Source organism: Bos taurus, chromosome 14 (assembly GCF_002263795.3).
Source record: "Bos taurus isolate L1 Dominette 01449 registration number 42190680 breed Hereford chromosome 14, ARS-UCD2.0, whole genome shotgun sequence".
NCBI classification, from domain to species: domain Eukaryota; kingdom Metazoa; phylum Chordata; class Mammalia; order Artiodactyla; family Bovidae; genus Bos; species Bos taurus.
Genome location: NC_037341.1, coordinates 17,148,837 through 17,167,905, shown reverse-complemented (window position 1 = coordinate 17,167,905; position 19,069 = coordinate 17,148,837).

Genomic DNA, 19,069 nt, shown 5'->3' with positions numbered 1-19,069 from the left:
GAACTCAGGTCATGAGGCTAAAATTTCATATTGGGATTTCTTTTGGAGGACTAGTCCTCCAAACTAGTATATCAGATCCCAGGAAATATGACACCACTCAGTTCAGTTCAGTTAAGTCACTCAGTCATGTCCAACTCTTTGCAGCCCCATGAACTGCAGCACGCCAGGCTTCCCTGTCCATCACCAACTCCAGGAGTTTACTCAAACTCATGTCCATCAAGTCAGTGATGCCATCCAACCATCTCATCTTCTGTCATCCCCTTCTCCTCCCATCTTCAATCTTTCCCAGCATCAGGGTCTTTTCCAATGAGTCAGTTCTTCGCATCAGGTGGCCAAAGGACTGGAGTTTCAGCTTCAACATCAGTCCTTCCAATGAATATTCAGGACTGATTTCCTTTAGGATTGACTAGTTTGATCTCCTTGCAGTTCAAGGAACTCTCAAGAGTCTTCTCCAACACCATAGCTCAAAAGCGTCAATTCTTCAGTACTCAGCTTTCTTTATAGTCCAACTCTAACATCCATATATGATACCACTAGATTTGCCTCTAATTCATGAACATATTATCGTGTCCTTATTTGAGCACCAGATGAAAGACAACTCACTTTTAGGGACCATATGTGTGCAAATATACAACTCTGAATGACAGAATCACACCCACTGTGCCAAGATGGGAGACCAACCCACCAAAAACAAGATTAATAGCATTCATGTCACACTCACTCCATGTCACGTGCTCACTGATAGAATGAAAAGTGGAATTGTCCACACTCTAAATTTCCCTTTCTCTCTCTCTCTCTCTTACACACACACACAAAATATATGCTTTAATTTATAAAAATTAAACATTCCTGTGGTGTCATTCCACTCTAATCCATTCTTCCCCACCTGGTTATTTACACAGCATGACAAATTATCCCCAAACTCAGTGGCTCAAAGCAACCATCTTACCATGTTCATTCATGACTTTTGTGACTGCAGAATTCAGGAGGAGCTCATCTGAGGATTACAGCTGGGACCTCCTTTACACTGCAGTCAGAATTTGACAACGTGCTATAGTCTTCTGAAAGTTCAATTGGACTGATGTCCAAAATATCTCACTCCCGTGGCTGGCAGTGGATGCTGGCAGCAGGTTGAGAACTCAGCTAGGACTGCCAACCGGAGCATCCCCGTGTGTTCTCTGCACATGGCTTGAGGTTTTTCTCATTCTGGAGGCAGGGTTCTGAGGGTCCCAAGAGGCAGTAGCCAAGAGCAAGCGTAACAATGACCCACTCAGAAGCTGCACACCTCCTTCTCACGCAGCCTCACATAGCACCACTTCTGTACATTCTGTTGGTTCCAAGTCAGAATGGCCAACAGAAGTCCAAGGGAAGGGGAACAGACCCCACCCTTCAATGGGAGAAGAATTGTGGCCGTTGTTAATCAGCCACATTCCATATGAATAACCCTTGTTCCCACCCTCATCTTTCCTGGATTCTGAAAATAACATGCTGACTGTTTCACCTTCTATACAACAAAACCAGTTTTATATGTACTATCAGAGGTAGATTTTTTATCAAAAAGGTCAAAATAATCATGTATCCCAAGCACTGTTGGGGCTCAGTCATAACCTCCATACTGGCAATGCCCATCAGTTCTAATGGAAAAGCCTCAAAAAGGAACCCACGTTACAGTTACCTCACCTGCAGCAACCAGCCTGTTTCAGACCACATAGAAATTTCTCTGTAATCGTCACTGAGTGAATAATAACCACAGCATATTCCCTCCATAGAAATGGAATACTTAACCCATGGAGATTATTCTCAAAGCACTTTCACCTTTTACTGCCAACAGCAGACGAGTGACGCAGGCATCTCTGGCCTGTGGTTTCCCCAAAAGCTGAGACAAGGATTTGGATGCACGGTTGACTGGGGATGTGACCCCTGAGAACATCACAGGGAAATGAGAAAGTGAGATATCTTGGGATTGTCCCACTGAGCGGGTGAGGAGGGCTTCCCAGGCAGTTCAGCAGTAAAGAATCCACCTGCCAATGCAGGAGATGCAAGAGACTCAGGTTCAATCCCTGGGTTGGGAAGATCCCCTGGAGGGGGAATTAGCAACCCACTTCAGTATTCTTGCCTGGGAAATCCCATGGACAGAGGAGCCTGGCAGGCTACGGTCCATGGGGTTGCAAAGAGTCAGGCGTGACGGGACGACAGAACACGCACACACGCTCTGAGGGGTGAGGAGGTGAGGGAACTTATTCACCAACTCCTGCCCCACTCTGCTTGAGGTCACTCCTGAGGCATTAAATCCTTGGCCCTCCCAGCTTGCCACACATTTGAACTGAGCCCCCTCCCGACACCAGAGACTACCCTCAGGAAGAAATACACAGGAGCCTGTGTGTAGAAATACACAGATGCCTGCCCTGCAGGCATCTCCAGAGTGGGATGGGATGGGTGGACTTGACCCCCCACGGTGTCTACTGTTCTATTCTAAGAATTCTTTGAGTTCGATCTCAGTTAATCCCCAGAACAACTCTGTTGTTATCATTGCTATTTCTGTTCATGTTGGTGCCATCTCCATTTTACAAAGGAGGGAACTGAGGCTCAGAGAGGGTAACTGCCTTCGTGGCCACACAGCGTGACACAGGCTGGCCCAACCCCAACTTCTAAACTGTGCTGAAAAGCCCAGAGAGGGTGAGTGACCTGCCTGAAACCAATAAACATGCGCGCCACAATCACACATAAAAACAAGCTCACCCCTCTGCTGCCGCTGCTTAGATATTTCAGTAGTGTCCAACTCCTTGTGACCCTATAGACCATAGCCCCCAAGCTCCTCTGTCCATGGGATTCTCCAGGCAAGAATACTGGAGTAGGTTGCCATGCCCTACTCCAGGGGATCTTCCTGACCCAGGGATCGAACTTCTCCTGCACCAGCAAACGGGTTCTTTGCCACTAGTGCCACACCTCTGGCCGTCACCATATTGTTCTTTGCAGTCCTCTCCCACTGAGCCCTATGCCGTGCAGTGCAAAGCCTAAGGAGCTGCTTAACCCAAAACATCTGCATGTTCTTTGCCTCAGCAAAGCAGACGATACATGCTGTAAGTCAAAACACGCGGCATCTGTACTATACATTAGGACTCTCCCCAAGGGGACCGCTCTCTCTGCCCTCAACTGTGTGGAAACAACCCAGAAGGAATCTCCTCAGAATCAGAGTGTACTTTGGATCCACAGAAGAGAAGGGGCCGGGAACACACAGACTCAGCCAAGCACGGCTCCATCGAGGGCTGCGTTCTTCCTGGAATTCTACTTAAGAGCTGTAGCCCTGGCTCAAACCCAGAAACAAGCAACCTAAACAGAATAGCCGAGCAGCGACCTGAGTCAGGGGATGACTGTTTACTAGAAGGAAGCTGGACTCTGGAGAGGGGCTCTCATGGAGGTGGGGAGGTCAGGGAGCGGACGAGGGAATGCCCTTGGACAGGAAGATGGATGGGCAGTTGTAAATCAAGACCGTCAACAAAGATGGAAAAGAATGAACCCTTTTTAGCCGTGATAAAATTTTCAATCCCGAAATACCTCTTATCACACCCATTATCAAGGTGAGAATTTAATGACCAGTCATTTAAACCAAGTCACACAGCTGAGGAGATTCGAGTCTAGATTTAACTACTCTTGAGTGTGGGTCAGACTCCAGAATTACTTCCTTTACACCCCATTGAGCACCTACAGAACACTAGATCACATGAACACTCCCTGAAGCTAGGACTGTACCTTGCTACCTGTTGTGGGCCCAGGACTTTGCACAGCGCCTGGCCCAGAGTAACACCACCCCAAGTGGCCCAAGACTTCACACGCAGAAGGAAACGCACGTGGCTGTCACTGGAATGGTTTTCACAGAGGGCAATCAAGAAAAAAATCTCTCTGGGCTGCTTTCACAGGAAGACAGAGCTGGAAGGGGGCACAGGTGTAGGAACTGCCATAGTGAGGAGAGATGGAGTCCAGGTAGAGGCACGGAGACCCAGGCTTAGGGTGGACACAGCAGAGTCAGGGACCAGAGTAGACCAGAGGTGGCTAGAGTTTGTGCTTTATATCCAGTCAATCTTAAAGGAAATCAACCCTGAATTTCATTGGAAGGACTGTTGCTAAAACTGAAGCACCAGTATTTTGGCCACCTGATGCGAAGAACTGACTCATTGGGAAAACACCCTGATGCTGGGAAAGATTGAAGGCAAAAGAAGAAGGGGGCGGCAGAGGATGAGATGGTTAGATAGCATCACCGACTCAAGGGACATGAACTTGAGCAAACTCTGAGAGACAGTGGAGGACAGGGGAGCCTGGCATGCTGCAGTCCATGGGGCCACAAAGAGTCGGACATGACTTAGCAACAGAACAGCAACAACAAGAGAGAAACAGGAGAGAAGCATAGAAAGGTGCCTATAATCATTTTTATCCTTGAATGTCAGATTACAGACTTTGGAAGGTTTAGTAGAAATTATGACTGAAGTCTAGTGATTTCTTCCTACATGCCAGACACTGTCCTCACAATTTACAGCAGGATTTCTCTACCTTGGCACTAGTGACATTTGGGCCAAATGATTCTTGGGTGTAGGAGACAGTCCTATGTACTGTAAAAAAAAATCTCAGCAGCACCCTCGGCTCTACCCACTGAATGCCTGTAACACCCTCCCACCCCCCTACCCCCATGCTTGTTGTTCAGTCGCCCAGTCGTGTCCCACTCTTTTTGACCCCATGGACTGCAGCACGCAGGCCTCCCTGTCCCTCACCATCTCCCAAAGTTTGCCAAGTTCATGTCCATTGCACCAGTCATGCCTTCCAGGCATGTCATCCTCTGATGCCCTCTTCTCCTCCTGCCCTCAATCTCTCCCAGCATCGGGGACTTTTCCAACAAATGGACTGTTCTCATCAGATGACCAAAATACTGGAGCTTCAGTATTTTGTCCCTACCCTTGTAGTGACAACCAAAAACAACTCCTGATGTTACCAAATGTCACCAGTTGAGAGCTGCTTTATGTGTATTAAGTTGTTTGCTTTTTACCACAACTCTGTAAGGCAGGTACTATTATTATCTGTATTTTACAGGTGAGGAAAGTGAGGCACAGAGAAAGTTATATAACACGTCCAAGTTCACTGGTTTTGTAAGGGGCAGAGTCAAGACATTCAATCAAGACAGATTCATTTGGAGCCCATGACTTTCTTCACCCATGCTTCATTTAACATGTTGAAAGATTAAATTTAAAAAATGCAAAATGTAGTAAGCACTGTGTTTGCTGCTGCTGCTGCTGCTGCTAAGTTGCTTTGGTCGTGTCCGACTCTGTGTGACCCCATAGATGGCAGCCCACCAGGCTCCCCCGTCCCTGGGATTCTCCAGGCAAGAACACTGGAGTGGGTTGCCATTTCCTTCTCCAATGCATGAAAGTGAAAAGTGAAAGTGAAGTTGCTCAGTCGTGTCCAACTCTTAGCAACCCCATGGACTGCAGCCTTCCAGGCTCTTCTGTCCATGGGATTTTCCAGGCAAGAGCACTGGAGTAGGGTGCCATCGCCTTCTCCGAAGCACTGTGTTTGCAAGCAATTAAATAGAAATCTGCATGAAGACACATGACCACCAACAACACTATGCAAAAAACAATAAGATAGGTTTAAATCAGAGGGGTGAAATTATGGGAGCCTCATTTCTTCCTTAATAATGTTGTAATTTTTAAATATAAGTGGGAAGTTTGATGGACTCCAGGCAATCGTTCTAACCTTATTTCTCCATCCATTCCCATGAATAATCGGCTGAAAACAGTTCATTCTCACTCAATCTGAGGTTCAGCTCAAATATTATCTTATCCTTCAGGAAGAGTTTAAAAGAGTCGAGCATATAATGAGGGCTCTACAAATGGAAGCTACTCTTGTTATCTAATTTACAGATCAAGAAACTAAGGCAATGGAGACTCAAGTTTCTGTCTTGCATATGTTCTTTCTGCCATTCTGCCACCTGAACGATTTACCAATCAGGTAACTATGAGAAAGAAGGGAATCAGTGGCCAAAGCAAAAGGTTTGGACTCAAGTCAGCTGGTTTCAGGGTCCCCCTGGACCCCATAGACAGAACTAAGTGGACCTCTGTGGGCCCTGAAGGCTCTGATCTCTTGTGCTTTGCTGCCCTCTGCTGGTCAAAGGCACCATTGCTGGGAATGAGCTTCTGCCTCAGGATGGGGTAGGAGAAAACCAATCTGCTTTTTGACATATAAGCTTCCTAATATCTAGGTTCGCGCCCTATTTTGCAATTTTTTACACAGAGGAGCAGGAATGGCAGCGATTCCACATGTGAGAAAAACAAAAGCTTTAAAGGAAGAATATTTTTAAAGGAAAATAAAACCTTTATCCCGACGTTCCCAGGAGCAAAACGATATTTGGAGCTCTGTCACATCCATTTCTTTCATTTAGCCCAGTTCTGGCTGGCGGGACAGTGAGGTGGGCAAAAGAGCAGCATACCTCGAGGCAGAAAATGAGCTGGAGGTCCCTGGAGAGCAGAGAGAGCGAGTATCGGGGCACACACGCGTGCACACACACACCTATTCTGACATGCTCAGAAACGGGCTCAATCGTTTTCAGAAATTCCAGTACACTTTATGGTTGACATTTCACATCAAGAAGCTGTTAAATGGTTGTGAACAAGGCCAGCGGAGCATCAGAATGGTAGAGGAGTTAACATCTATTGAGAGTTGGCCTGGGCACATCACGTCCCTAGAAGTTGGAACTGGGGCTTCCCAGGTGGGACAGTGGTAAAGAATCTGTCTGCTAATACAGGAGGTGCAAAAGACGTGGGTTCAACCCCTGGGTCGGGAAGATCCCCTGGAGGAGGAAAACGGCAACCCACTCCAGTATGCCTGGAAAATTCCATGGACAGAGGAATCTGGTGGGCTACAGTTCATGGAGTCGCAAAGAGTGGTACATGACTGAGCTCGCATACACATACAAACTTTCCCCATTTTGCAAAGTTCTGAGAAATTTTTCCCCTGTCACACAGTCGAAGGGTGGACAAGCTGTACATCTCCCAGGTCCTGCCTTCCTCCAGCCCCTGTACCTGGCGGAGGCACAAGCCCTCTGGCGTAAGCCCTCTGGACCTGAGACTTGCTGGCCACAGCAGAGGAGGGGATCAGCAGAGTTGACCCACCCACACTAGCAGCCACTCCAGCTCGGAAACAAAGTCTTTCAGCCTTTTCAGAGGCAGCCTCTGCTGCTGCCCATCAAGAGAAAGAAAAGATTACATCTTGGAAAGGGAAAAGCTGGAAGCTAAAGACAAAAGCAGATTAGTGTTCCTGGGGTGACTTGGTTGCTCTGAATCATTAGGATGAAAAAAAGAATTTTGCCATCTGGTTATTAGCTTGGGACTACAGTGTCAAGCCCGTCTCCTTCATCCTGCCCTCCTTAGGAAAACATGGCCATGGGTGGTCCAGATGGCCAGAGGCCTGCACACAATGAACAGAGGCTGCTGATGCTCGCGTGACCCCTCTGGCCACAGGAAGTCCTCCCAGGCAGAACTACATTCAACCAGATTTTCCTCCCAGTGAATGGCCAGTTGGGGAGTCACGACTTCAGGGAGGAAAGTGCTGGAGGGCCTCAGGACCTGTCCATCTACCACTTCCCATTTCTTTTTATTCATGAGCTGAAATGCCCACCCTAGACTGTGTCTGCCTGCCCCCACCCCCAACCCCGCTCCTCTTTCCAGGGCCTCGGAGATGCAGTTCCCTAACCAGAGAGAGAGACACTCTTTGCGAACAGGCTTTTTTTCTATCTCAAGATGTATCCATCCTTCCTTCATTCTTTCTGATCCCTGACAGGAGCTATCAGTAGAAACACTCTTTTGTTAGATTTAATACCGCAATGCAGGGATCTCCCACTCACCCCCACAAGGGGCTCCCCCAGACTTTGGCAGAGGGGGATATCCCAGACACAGAGGCCAGAATTCACACTGAGTAAGTGTGGGTGTGATCACCCAGATTCTTCAAACCGCGCCTCCACTGGGACTTCTGACAGGCTCCTAGGACAACTTCAGCTGACTCCTACCAACCACTGTGTCCTGAATGTCTTCCTAATCACACCCAGAATTGAGAGCTAGAGCTGATTTTTATAGAACGAATTGGCCTTCCCTGGTGGCTCAGGTGGTAAACAATCTGCCTGCAATGCAGGAGACTGGAGTTCGATTCTTGGGTCAGAAAGATCCCCTGGAGAAGGAAATGGCAACCCACTCCAGTATTCCTGCCTGGAGAATCCCATGGACAGAGGAGCCTGTTGGGCTACAGTCCATGGGGTCACAAACAGTTGGACTTGACTCAGCAACACACAAACGCATAAAAAAACAAATGATGGGATCTACTGATATTTAAGGTCACAGAACATATTCCAAATTAACATGATCAGGACCTAACCTCTCTGAGCCTTGTTTTCATCACAGGTAAAATAAAGATGATCAAAGGAACTCTAAAACCAAAACCACTTTAATGATTAGCAGAATAATCCCTGGAACCTGGGAATTCGGTAGGTTATATGGCAAAGAGGGGAATTAAGTTGCAGATGGAACTACCACAATATTATCCAGGATTATCTGAGTGGGTCCAATGCCATCACTCCTTAGAGTGAGGGAGGCAGGAGAATAGACTCAGAGGAAAAACCATCAGAGAAGCAGTGTCTGCTGCTGCTGCTGCTGCTAAGTCGCTTGAGTCGTGTCAGACTCTGGGCGACCCCATAGACGGCAGCCCACCAGGCTCCCCCATCCCTGGGATTCTCCAGGCAAGAACACTGGAGTGGGTTGCCATTTCCTTCTCCAATGCATGAAAATGAAAAGTGAAAGCCTTAAAAATGGAGGAAAAGAAACTATGTTTAAAGGGCAGCTGCTAGAACTGGAAAAGTAAGGAAATGAACTTTCCCTTAAAGCCTCAAGACAGGAATGCCACTCTGCTAACACCTTGATTTTAGTCCTCTGAGACCTGTGTCTGACTTCTAACCTACCGAACTGAAGAATAATAAATATGTGTTGTTTTAAGAATAAAAAAAGGGTAACTCTTAAAAAGGGGGATTGTGTTGATTAAACCCATTGATGCATTTGCCTGATCTATGCAAGTGTGGGTGCTCAGTCACTTGTGTCTGACTCTTTGCAACCCCGTGGACTGTAGCCCACCAGGCTCCCCTGTCCATGGGATTCTCCAGGCAAGAATGCTGGAGTGGGTTGCCCTCTTCCGGGGGATCTTCCTGAGCTGTGGATGGAACCCTCATCGCCTGCATCTCCTGCACTGCAGGCAGATTCTTTACCCACCGAGCCATCTAGGAAGCCCTTGTCTGATCTATAGTAAGTGCTTAGTAAAGTTTTTGTTCTTACATGAATATTGATATTAATATTGATTTTATTACTGTTATCAGTTGAGATTATTGATATATAGGGATATTAATAGTTCAGAGGTCAAAGCAGAGCTCATATACACCTTTGACCCCAAAGATATACATCCAGCTTCTCGTCTACGAGAGGTTCACAACCTCAGCACTGTGACCTTTGGGGCTGGGTGACTCTGTTGGGAGGGGCCGTCCTCTGCACTGTAGGATGTGAAGAACACCCCTGGGCTTCACCCACTAGATTCTAGAAGCACCTGCCCTCCCATGGTGACAACCAAAAATGCCTGCAGACGTTGCCAGGTGTCTCTTGGGTGAGACTACCCTTGGCTGAGAACCCCAGGATCTATCACATCCTGGGCCAATGATCCAATTTCTTTCTTTTATTTTTCATAATATCATAAGATGATCTATTCAACCACACACATGATTGAAGCTCATCGTTTTCAAGTTTGCAGGGTCCCCAACTGCAAGTTTCCATAAGCACAAGCAGTATCTCTGACCTAAAACAGAATTTCTCACCATTCTTGGGTCAGAGACCTGCTAGCCCAGACCTACTTCATAATAATTCAGTCTGCTTTAAGCAAAAATCAAGAATCAAGATTAGAGTCTGTATCTATCTTTTCTTAACAGCTTTATTGTCCTCCATTTAATTAAGTTGTATTTCAAAACCATTTTAGCAAGAAGCAGGGGGTAAAATCCCCATGTATATATGTGTCCATAGACACACAGATACCCATCATAGTAAAGCCATCAATGCCAATTCTGTTCTAAATTCTGTTTAGAATAGCAATGATTTTAGTTCTTAACTTCAGCTTTCTTGAGTGGCAAGAAGGGGAAATTCCATTTATTGTTCGAATGATGACAGATTACTTTCAATGTTGGCTCCCTTTATTCCCACAATACTGCAGTCAACGCTTACAGGTGAAGATGCTGAGCCCCTCAAGCCTGCCTCACTGCAGAAGTGGCTAAGGGAAGCCAAGGGGTGTGATGCAAACTGAGAATAGAAATAACAGGGGGTTATTAACTGGTTCCTAGAGAAGCCAGAACAAAAGCAACAGCAAGAGTCACAGAAAATCAATGAGAAGTAGAATAAACATCACAGAATCAAAAGAGACCAAAGGATTGCAGCCATTCTGACTGGTGTGAAATGGTACCTCATAGTGGTTTTGATTTGCATTTCTCTGATAATGAGTGATGTTGAGCATCTTTTCATGTGTTTGTTAGCCATCTGTATGTCTTCTTTGGAGAAATGTCTATTTAGATCTTTGGCCCATTTTTTGATTGGGTCATTTATTTTTCTGGAGTTGAGCTGTAGGAGTTGCTTGTATATTTTTGAGATTAGTTGTTTGTCGGTTGCTTCATTTGCTATTATTTTCTCCCATTCTGAAGGCTGTGACGTATAGAACAGTCTTATGGACTCTGTGGGAGAGGGAGAGGGTGGGAAGATTTGGGAGAATGGCATTGAAACATGTAAAATATCATGTATGAAACGAGATGCCAGTCCAGGTTCAATGCACGATACTGGATGCTTGGGGCTGGTGCACTGGGATGACCCAGAGGGATGGTGTGGGGAGGGAGGAGGGAGGGGGGTTCAGGATGGGGAGCACATGTATACCTAAAAAAATTAAAAAAAAAAAAAGAGACCAAAGGGCCTGGGTCCAAGTAGGGTTCATGAATTCAGGGAAAGGGTCTGCAGGTTCTGACCAGAAGCTCTGTCAGAGAACAAGTAAGCACACAGCTGTTTTAACGTGAAACTGAAGAGTCACATCCCCATCCCACAGAAAAAACCCTTTCAGGGTCTGTGAAGGTGAGCTGGAGGAAAACAGGGAGGAACCAAGCAGAGACGTCAGGTGAATGCTGCCATCATTCCAAGCCGGTACCTACGGTTCACCTGCTCGCATGCACTTTTCACCCTGAAGTCTGTCCTGCTGTTGTGAACACTGACCTATTCACTGACACTGTTATTACTGGGTGACTCATCACACAGGAGACGGGGGAAGAGGAAGAAACAGACCAGCGTGACCATCTAAGGAGAAGAAAGCCATGCTCCCTGAGCTCCAGGGAGAGCAGAGATGAAAACAGGGATGCTTCCTGTTGGTTTAGTCATAGCATCGCAAATGCTAAGCGGGGCCACCTGTGTGACTGTTTGCCTCATGTGGGCCAGTGACCGTGGGAATGGGGCTCAGAAGAAGCACTTTGGGGGACGGGGGCACTGCCTAGCTTTGAAATTGAGTAGCTAGACAAGCCTGGGTGGATTGTGTTTCTCCTCTGAGTTGTAATTTCCTTATCTATGGGAGTCAGGTAGGAGCACCTGCCTGGAGTAACTTGTGAGGTGTCAAGGAGAGAGAACTGTAGGACAGGTAGCCTGCACACCTACCTTGGTTGAAGGAAAGAAAGTTTTGGGCCTTCCTTGATCATTAAGGCAATAAGACTGGATTTAGAAGGCCTTGTACCTTAATTCCCAGTCCATGGCAGAGTCAACTGGTCAACCATTCCACTTGAGGAGACCCCTCACTTACAGAGTCTCTCCTTACCATCGTTCAATTCTGAGAAGGTCCCTCTGTCTTGCTGGGTTATTGGAAATCTACCGTCCCAGAACAGTGCCTTGCTTTCTACATCAAAGAAAGAAAGAAAACCCAATTCCAACCCAATACTCACTACTATCAGGCCTGAAAATCCCACTGCAGTCCAAATCTAATCTCTCCACTCTTCCCACCAACTTCCTTGCCAAAGATTCAAACATGCAAGAGTTTCCACCAGCCTAGCCAGGATGCACTTTTAGGGACAGAAGAGAAAGACCAGTTTCCCTACTGGTTGATGCTCCTAAGCATGGTATTCTGAAAAATATGGTGCATTTGGTTAAGCACGTCCCCCTCCCATCTCTGCAGGTCCAGGAGTAACCACAAGGGACATTTCATCCATATGTTTCTCATTCGGTCGAATGTAACGCACTAAAACACAGAGAAGCAGAGCAGGGCCAAGGTGGGTTTGCGTGCTATCTCGTTTGTTTTTTATTCCAGAAGCAGTAAATTACAGTTTCCTGAGAGCAAACTATCTCAACCCTCAAAATATTTACCCTTGAGCCAAGCACAGAATCTCCACACTGTACCATGGTTAAATCATGCAGAAACGTATCTACAAAACAGACATAGAGTTACAGATGTAGAGAACAAACCGTATAGTTACCAGGGGGTAGGGAGTGGGGAGGGATAAATCGGGAGATTGGGATTGACATATGTACACTATTATATACAAAATACATAACAAATAAAGACTTACTTATATAGCACAGAGAACTTTACTGAATACTCTGTAATGGCCTATATGAGAAAAGAATCTGAAAAAGAGTAGATATATGTATAAGTGATTCACTTTCTGTACATCTGAAATGAACACAACATTGTAAATCAACTACACCAATAAAAACATCTTTAAAAATCCATGTCAGCTTTGGAAGAGCAGGGATTATCCACTAAGTTGTTTGAAAAAAGCATATCTAATAATTATAGAGCACCCACCTGCCCAGTTATATCTTCCTTTTTGTGTGAAATCCCCACCTTTGGGGATAAAGTGTTGTTGCATAAAAGACATATTTACAATCATGTAAATAATAATTGGAGTGGAATTTTAAAGTTGGAAAGAGAAGTGTGTTTCCATAATAAAAAGTACAAAACATAAAATAGAATATGTGAAACATCCTCTTGAAGCTTAGGAATGTACAGAATATGCCTTGATTCTCAAGCAGATGGGGAAATACATCAGGGTTCCTGTGGAGTGCAACATGTTTATGTTCATCAAAAGAGGAGTTGAAATGTGCAAAACACTGATACAGGAGAGAAATATTACCTTAAGTCTTCCTCCGTCAATCTTAAATGTGTTTGATGTTAATGAGCTTGTTTCCTGCTTCTTAGTTTTGCAGTTAAGCCTGTTTGACTTCCAAGTGGGGGATTATTGTTCAAAAGTTCTGACCTTTATTGAAAGAGGAAAAGGAGAAGGGATGGGATGAATTGGGGGATTGGAGTTGGATATACACTAGTGATGCTATGAGTAAAATAAGAGTTTCCCCAGTGGTTCAGTGGTAAAGAATCTGCCTGCAATGCAAGAGAGGTGGATCTGATACCTGGGCTGGGAAGATCCCCTGAAGAAGGAAATGGCAACCCTCTCCAGTATCCTTGCCTGGAAAATCCCATTGACAGAGGAGCCTGGGAGGTACAGTCCATGACATGGCAAAAGGGTTGGACACAGCTTAGTGACAAGAGCCACAGAAAATAGATAACTAATGATAACCTATTGTATAGCACAGGGAGCTCTATTCAGTGCTCCATGGTGACATAATGGGAAGGAAATCCAAAAAACAGGAGATATGCATATACATATCAGATCAGATCAGTTGCTCAGTTGTGTCTGACTCTTTGCGACCCCATGAATCACAGCACGCCAGGCCTCCCTGTCCATCACCAACTCCCGGAGTTCACTGAGACTCATGTCCATCGAGTCAGCGATGCCATCCAACCATCTCATCCTCTGTCGTCCCCTTCTCCTCTTGCCCCCAATCCCTCCCAGCATCAGAGTCTTTTCCAATGAGTCAACTCTTCGCATGAGGTGGCCAAAGAACTGGAGTTTCAGCTTTAGCATCATTCCTTCCAAAGAAATCCCAGGGCTGATCTCCTTCAGAATGGACTGGTTGGATCTCCTTGCAGTCCAAGGGACTCTCAAGAGTCTTCTCCAATACCACAGTTCAAAAGCATCAATTCTTCGGTGCTCAGCCTTCTTCACAGTCCAACTCTCACATCCATACATGACCACAGGAAAAACCATAGCCTTGACTAGATGAACCTTTGTTGGCAAAGTAATGTCTCTGCTTTTGAATATGCTATCTAGGTTGGTCATAACTTTCCTTCCAAGGAGTAAGCGTCTTTGAATTTCATGGCTGCAGTCACCATCTGCAGTGATTTTGCAAATATAAAGTCTGACACTGTTTCCACTGTTTCCCCATCTATTTCCCATGAAGTGGTGGAACCGGATGCCGTGATCTTCGTTTTCTGAATGTTGAGCTTTAAGTCAACTTTTTCACTCTCCACTTTCACTTTCATCAAGAGGCTTTTGAGTTCCTCTTCACTTTCTGCCATAAGGGTGGTGTCATCTGCATATCTGAGGTGATTGATATTTCTCCCTGCAATCTTGATTCCAGCTTGTGTTTCTTCCAGCCCAGCATTTCTCATGATGTACCCTACATATAAGTTAAATAAGCAGGGTGACAATATACAGCCTTGACGTACTTTTTTTCCTATTTGGAACCAGTCTGTTGTTCCATGTCCAGTTCTAACTGTTGCTTCCTGACCTGCATACAAATTTCTCAAGAGGCAGATCAGGTGGTCTGGTAGTCCCATCTCTTTCAGAATAGAGGAAAACAACAGAATGGGAAAGACTAGAGATCTCTTCAAGAAAATCAGAGATACCAACAGAACATTTCATGCAAAGATGGGCTCGATAAAGGACATAGGGTGCGTATACATATAGCTTATTCATTTTGCTGTACAGCAGAAACTAACACAACATTATACAGCAACTATACTCTAATAAAAAGCAATTATTTTAAAAAAGGTCTTCTGATTTCTATCTTCACTTTTAAATAGTCTGATATCAGATTGGATCTTTAGTCTCTGCTCAAATATAAATTCTTATTGCCTTCCTTAAAAGTAAACTTAGTAGGAGGAAAAAAACAGGAGTTTTTAGAGCCAATGAAGATTCAGGCTCAGTTCAACCACTCCTTTGTTTGGACAAGTTGTTCAATCTTTGGAAACCTCAGTTGCTATACATGTCGAATCCTCACCACTCTCTACCTTACTTCCAGTGCCGGAGAATTTATTCATCTTCTTAACACCTTTAAAAATGGAGCTCCCCAAAAGGAGATGGAGTTTAACCTTAAAATAGATGAACTCAAAGGTTTGAAGCAAAGGCAAAGAGCCCAGACCCAATAGACTCAGCAGACAAAAGTCAAATTTCCCCATCTTTACATGGTCTCTCCAGGAGTTGATGGCACTTAGATACCACTGCAGGACTTCCCCAGTGGCTCAGTAAAGAATCTGCCTACAACGCAGGAGATGTGGATTTGATCCCTGAGCCATGAAGATCCCCTGGAGAAGGAAATGGCAACCTAGTCCAGTATTCTTGCTGAGAAAATCCCATGGACAGAGGAGTCTGGTAGGCTACAGTCTGTAGGATTGCAAACAGCTGGACACAACCAAGCATGCACACATAGGTACCACTGCCTTGGTTTACTGTTGTTGTTTGGTTGCCTTGTCATATCTGACTCTTTTCAACTCTATGGACTGCAGCCTGCCAGGCTCCTCTGTTCATGGGATTTTCTCAGCAAGAATATTGGAGTGAGTTGCCATTTCCTTCTCCAGGGGATCTTCCCAACCCACAGATTGAACCTGAGTCTCCTGTGTCTCCTGCATTGCAGGCAGTTTCTTTACCTGCTGAGCTGTGGTTTACTAAATAATAGGAAACCAGGAAGGGACAGATAGATTGGGGTGGTGGGCACAATAATGCCCCTTCCCCCCAAAGATGTCTACACCCTAATCCCTGGAACCTGTGAATCTGTTACTTCACGTGGCAAAGGCAATTTGCAGATGTGATTAAATTAAAGACCTTGAGAGAGGGTGATTATCTCCGATTAGCTGGTGGATACAAGATAATCACCAGGGTCCTGACAAGAGATTGAAGGAGTCAGGAGAGTCAGAGAAAGGTTTGAAGACACGCTGATGCTGCTTTTGGAGGTGGAGGAAGAGCCAACAAGCTAAGGAGTACAGGTGGCCTCTAGAATTTATAAAAGACAAGAAAATAGATTTTGCCTTAGGGCCTCTAGAAGGCGCCCAGCCTTGCCAGCATCTGGACTTTAGCCCCGTATGACTCACTTTGGACTTCTGACCTCTAGAGGGCTTCCCAAGTAGCATAGTGGTAAAGAATCCACCATCCAATGCAGGAGACTCAGATTCAATCCCTGGGCTGGGAAAGAACCAGACACGACTGAAGCAATTTAGCACGCACAACCTCCAGGACTGTAAAAGAATACATATGTGTTGTTTTAAGGTACTGAGTAGGTGGTAATGTGTTACAGCCACAACAGGAAGCTAATACAGTTGGTATATGAGAGCCTTGTGCTACAGGACAGGCCATGTCATGTCTTCATTCACCATCATTCCATGGGTACTGAGGGAGCAGGACAGTCAGGGGAGGGTGTCTATCCTCGTGAGAAAGCCTTTAGAGAGGGCCTGACAAGCTCTTCATAGTCCAGATCCCTCTCTGTATTAGTTATCTATTGCTGCATAACAGATAGCCCCAAAACACAGCCGCTTGAAACAATGCACATTTAATATGACAGTTTCTGTGGGTCAGGTGTCCGGGCATAGCTTAGCTGGGCCATCTGCTTCAAGGTCTCTCACGAGGCTGCACAGAGGTGTCACCCAGGTACAGGCATCTCAAGGATCTCAAGGTTCAACAGGGAAGGGTTGGTCTCCAAGCCCATTTCAGTTTTTGCTGGAAGAACTCAGTTCCTCAGAGACTGTTGGACTGAGGGTCTCAGCTCCTTGCTGGCTGTAGGCCAGAGGCAGCTCTCAGTCTCTTATTGCAGGGGTGGGGAGGGGACCTCCCCAGCATGGCAGGCAGCTGGCTTCATTAAAACCAGCAAGAGCCAGCTGCTGGCAAAATGGAAGTCATCGTCTTTTGTAACCTAATCATGGAGGTAACATTCCATCACCTTAACTGTATTTTATTCATTATAAATGAATCACCAGGTCCCACCAGCACTTGAGGGACTTGAGGGAGGGCATGGATACTCAAAGACAAGGGTCACTGGGCACCATCTCAGAGCCTGCCTACCACACTCTATTTCCAGGGAAGCCAGCCAGACAACACTTCCCAGTCCCCCAGGGGCAGCCATCTGACTGAGTTCTAGCAATGGAACATGAACAGAATGAAATTTACCATTTCCAGAGGCCTTTCTCCTTCCACCAGCGGGATGCATACAGGCAGCGTGACCTTGGAAACAGCATGTGGAAAATGGATGAAGCAAGAGATGGAAGTATAAGCTGCTGAATCAGAAGCTGAACAAGAGAAGAAGGCACTTCTTGAATCAGGAACACCCTACTGGACCTGAGATCAGCAGAAAGTCACCTTCTATCATCTTTGAAACATTATAAAGGGAAGAGAAGGGAAGTTGCTCAGTCGTGTCCGACTCTTAGCGACCCCATGGACTGCAGCCCACCAGGCTCCTCCATCCATGGGATTTTCCAGGCAAGAGTACTGGAGTGGGGTGCCATTGCCTTCTCCGGAAACATTATAAGCTTGGGGGTTATTGCTGCTAGTTTAATCTTCTCTAATATCTCAGAAGGCTATGGGTAGAAAGTGTCATAAGGATGAAGGACCAGCAGTTTGTGAGAGAGAGAAACAGAGAGACTGGGAGAGACTAAGAGAGAGAGAGTCACATAACTGAGGGCAGTGAACCTCCCTCCATGATAAACACATACAATCCACATACATCCCTTTTCCAAATATTTAGTATAAAACCTATCTACTCCCCCCCTTTAAAATAAACATAAAATGGTTGATTTTTGTGTATTCATTGTGGAAAATGTTGATAGGGAGCGTTGGGGCTGGTGGCACAGATGGCAAAGAATTTGCCTCCAAAGCAGGAGATTCAGGTTTGATCCCTGGGTCAGAAAGATCCCCTGAAGAAAGGAATGACTACCCACTCTAATATTCTTGCCCAGAGAATCCCATGGACAGAGGAGCTTGGTGGGCTACAGTCCATGAGGGCGCGAAGAGTCGGACATAACTGAGTGACTGTCTAAGCGTGCATGCACACACACACACACACACACACACACACACACACACACACACACATCCCAACATAGAGCAAGACAGAGGGGAAAAAAAAAAAAAAACAGTGCATAAAAAAAGCAGGACACTGAAGACAAGAGAAGTAAGGAAGTCACACATAATGAAAATTCCAGACGGCCACTGACCGTAGGGTTTGGATCTATTTCAACTAAATGTCAAAGAGAAGCAACATAGTCCTAAATGACAGCTGGAATTGATGTGGCAAAACTTCAATAGAGGAAAGAGAATAAAGATCAAGGACCAGGTTAATTCTAGAAACATGTAGATATGCAGCAGTCTGTGCTTAAGAAATAAGAAATAGCAACCTTCCTGGTGGTCCACTGGTTAAGACTTCACCTTCTAAGCCAGGGTCTGTGGATTCAAACTCTGGTTGGGGAGTTAAGATACCATATGCCTTTGGCCAAAAACAAAACAAAACAGAAGCAATACAGTAACAAATTTAATAAAGACTTTAAAAAAAAGTGCTCCACATCAAAAAAAAAAAAATCTTAAGAAAGAAGCAGCAGAGCTTGGCCCAGGTTGACCTAGGTTAATGACTTTTCAATTGTTGCTACTGGAAATTTCAGTGAATGGGCCTGTAATTAATGATCACAGGGTGAAGTGAGGATCTCAGTGAAAGGGTTTTATTCCAGGAAAATGCCATCAAGAATATGTAACCTCTAGACTAATTGACTTCAGTCCCTCAATAGCTTTATTCATGTTAGCAATAATTTTGAGCAGCATTAAAATTTAATTATGTCAACATATCATCTTGCAATTTCTAGCAAATGAAAATGTTCACAGCATATTGCA